Source organism: Lepidochelys olivacea, assembly GCF_965140295.1.
Source record: "Lepidochelys olivacea isolate rLepOli2 genome assembly, chromosome: 1".
Classification (NCBI taxonomy): domain Eukaryota; kingdom Metazoa; phylum Chordata; order Testudines; family Cheloniidae; genus Lepidochelys; species Lepidochelys olivacea.
The window spans coordinates 167,858,554-167,862,375 of record NC_140411.1 but is presented as its reverse complement, the minus strand read 5'-3'; positions in this window follow the sequence as shown (position 1 = coordinate 167,862,375).

Here is a 3,822-nt window from a genome sequence, read left to right as displayed (position 1 = left end):
TTAAACATTAACTTGAATAAAATTTTTAGGATTTAGTATTCTGATGGTGCAAGGGGGCAGAGTCTGAGATAAGAAACTGCAGCAACAATTCTCTAAAAGAAACTTTTTCTATGTAAAATACTGAAGCTTGTGAAATTTCTTGATTCTATCCAATGGTTGCCTTTAATTTATTTATTGATTGCATTTTTTTCTGTTGTGGTAGTGCCTAAGGGCCCCAAACAAAGATTGGAGCCCCACAGTACTAGATATTGTATGAACAAATAACATCAATGTGGTTTCTCTCATACTCTGCCCTGGATAGTTTATAGTCTAGGATTCAGACAATATGCAATAAGTGAATAAACACATGGGGCATGGAGAGGTAGCGAGGAAAAGAAGGCAAGGGAAGAGAAAAGTGTTTGCGCATGATTAGTAGTCACACTGGTGTCAGAAATCACAAGAGGTCACCTGCCCAACCAATTGCAGAGAGCAGGGATTTGTAGGCATCACGGCAAAGGTGTAATCACTGAAACAAATAGCAAAGATGCGCACCTGTTTTGTCCCTAGACCGCTAGCCCTCATGATAACTCAACTGAGGAAGCATCTGAAATGGCAACTACCCCAAAACACACAATCCTTCTGGACAGTAGTGGGCCTCTATGCTGAGCTAATGGTAGCCCAAATTCTGTAGAATCTTCATGATGGCAAGTACAGTTCCTATACTTTTCCACAATGCAAAGCCAACCCAGGTTAAAAAGAGTTGTTACACGAATGGTATCTATGTGCTATCAAAAGACCTGTAATTAGAGTTGGTAAATGAAGAGATCAGCAACATCATCACCCAATGTGCTGGTCATATGAAGATCTCCTGGCAACCATGAAGAAGTGCAAGCTGAAGTGGTACAGCCATGTAACAAGATCTGGCCTATCCAAGATCATCCTACAAGGGAAGAGAAGAAGAGGTAGACAGAAGCAGAGATGGATTGACCACATAAAAGAGTGGACAGGAAAGGACTTTGCGGAGACTCAAGCACTGACACACAATGGTCGGGGTGGAGACAATTGGTTGATTGCTCACTGATGAGCAATGGGAGTGATGATGATAATTTTATAAATGAAAAGTTTTTGTTGAAAAATGACCGGTTGGCAAAAACAACATTTTTAGTAAGAACTTCCTGACAGTTTTGAAATTTGGGAGCTTTTGGGGAAAAAACTGCTACAAAACATGTTATCAAAATGCTTATGAAAATTTTTCATTTACTGAAAACCCAGATGTTGGTAAACAAATTTGATAACCATTTCTGATCCTAAGACCGCCTCAATGCCCACTGGCAGACAGTCCATTATACTGTAACTCGTATCAGGCCTGACACATTCACTATCCAAACACACCATTGTCATAATATGCATCTAAAAGGTGTTATGTAAGGTATTATATGTAAACTGGTGACATGCTGGTCCCAAAAATAGTGTGTCATATGTACAAGTCGTATAGAGAGAGAGTTGTGTGTGTGCTGGAAATATGGTATTAAAATGTGTTTAGGAAGCAGTGCATACATCAAGCCTACTCTAAAGAAAGGAACGTGGATTCCCCCTCTGACTGGAGGGCTAGAGATGCTGGTAACGTGATGTGAATAAGAAAACTACTTAAGCAAAGACTGTAACTTGCTAAAATTAAGGTTTAGTCACTGGAAAGCATGTTTTGTTTTTGTTTTGTTTGTAACAGTACCTGTATTTTTCTATTGCTTAGTCTCTGTTCTTTGTTAAAAAAACCTTATTTTTATGTTATTACAAAACCAGCTCAGTGCTGTGTATTAAAGTAAAGTGTGAGTCTTCAACTAACCAAACAGGCTGATGTGTGCTCCGTCTCTTTGGAGGCAGGAAACTTAATTTCCGTGGGTGTCCAGTGAGAGGGACTGGACACCGCAGGGAGATGTCTCTGGGAAACTTGGGTACATTGATTGTTACCTGCAAGGCAAGGGTTAGACTTGAAGAGTTTGCTCGCAAGGCAGGCAGGCTGGTGTGTCAGGGAAGCCGATACACAGTTTAGCCTCGTCGAAGCTCTCACTTGCTGAGGTAGAGGTGCAGCACAGTGGCTTATAGTTCTGGGTGTCCTGAGCAGACTGCAAAGCTTTGACAAAAAATTTAAATAATTGTAGAAAAAGTTTTAAAATTCTCAAAACTACTTGTGACCAGGGTTCTAGGGGGGAAGCCAGCTGTGGTCACTCAATTAGGGTGAACTGCAAAGAATGGGGCAGCCAAACCCCAAAGAGCTAGTGGATATTTCAATGCTTAGATTCACCAAGCCAGCATAATGGGTGGGGTCCCACAGAGATTGGTTCTGGGTCCGGTTCTGTTCAATATCTTCAATGATTTAGATAATGGCATAGAGAGTACACTTATAAAGTTAGCGAACAATACCGAGCTGGAAGGGGTTGCAAGTGCTTTGGAGGATAGGATTAAAATTCAAAATGGTCTGAACAAACTGGAGAAATGGTCTGAAGTAAATAGGATGAAATTCAATAAGGACAAATGCAAAGTACTCCACTGAGGAAGGAACAATCAGTTGCACACATACAAAATGGGAAATGACTGCCTAGGAAGGAGTACTGCGGAAAGGGATCTGGGGGCCATAGTGGATCGCAAGCTAAATATAACGCTGTTGCAAAAAAAGCAAACATTCTGGGATGTATTAGCAGGAGTATTGTAAGCAAGATACCAGAAGTAATAATTCTGCTCTACTCCGTGCTGATTAAGCCTCAACTGGAGTATTGTATCCAGTTCTGGAAAGATGTGGACAAATTGGAGAAAGTACAGAGAAAAGCAACAAAAATGATTAAAGGTCTAGAAAACATGATGTATGAGGGAAGATTGAAAAAATTGGGTTTGTTTAGTCTGGAGAAGAGAAGACTGAGAGGGGACATGATAACAGTTTTCAAGTACATAAAAGGTTGTTACAAGGAGGAGGGTGAAGAATTGTTGTTCTTAATCTCTGTAGGACAAGAAGCAATGGGCTTAAATTGCAGCAAGGACGGTTTAGGTTGGACATCAGGAAAAACTTTCTGTCTGATCATCTGGTTAAGCACTGGAATAAATTGCCTAGGGAGGTTGTGGAATCTCCATCATAGGTGTTTGTCCAACCTGCTCTTAAAAATTGCCAGTCAGGGATGGTCTAGTTAATACTTAATCCTGCCTTGAGTGCAGGGGACTGGACTAGATGACCTCTAGAGGTTACTCCCAGTTCTATTATAAAACAGTTTCTTTATTACCTTTCTGGTTACTCAGAAGTCCAAACAACACAGTTCCCTTAAAGTGATCCAGTCTCAGGCCTCCATCCAGGTACATCAAATACGATGAAAATTTTTGTAAATCTTATTTCATCGTATAAAAGAAAAGGATCTACCAATCCCAAAGGATCGGACACATTACCTCCCAAGTTAACGAAAGTTTCAGATCTTACCCAAATATATGCTACAGCCAATTCTTATTAACTAAAATCTAAAGGTTTATTTATAAAAAGAAAGAAAGGTGAGAGTTAAAATTGGTTAAAGGAATCAATTACATACAGTAATGGCAAAGTTCTTGGCTCAGGCTTGTAGCAGTGATGGAATAAACTGCGGGTTTAAGTCAAGTCTGGAGTACATCCACAGCTTGGATGGGTCATTCAGTCCATTGTTCAGAGCTTCAGTTTGTAGCAAAGTTCCTCCAGAGGTAAGAAGCAGGATTGAAGACGAAATGGAGAAGATAGAGCTGCCTTTTATAGTCTCTTGCCATGCGGCCTGTGCTTCCTTTGTTTCAAACACAACCTGCCCAGCACATGGATTGGAAACCTTAAGCGTTCTC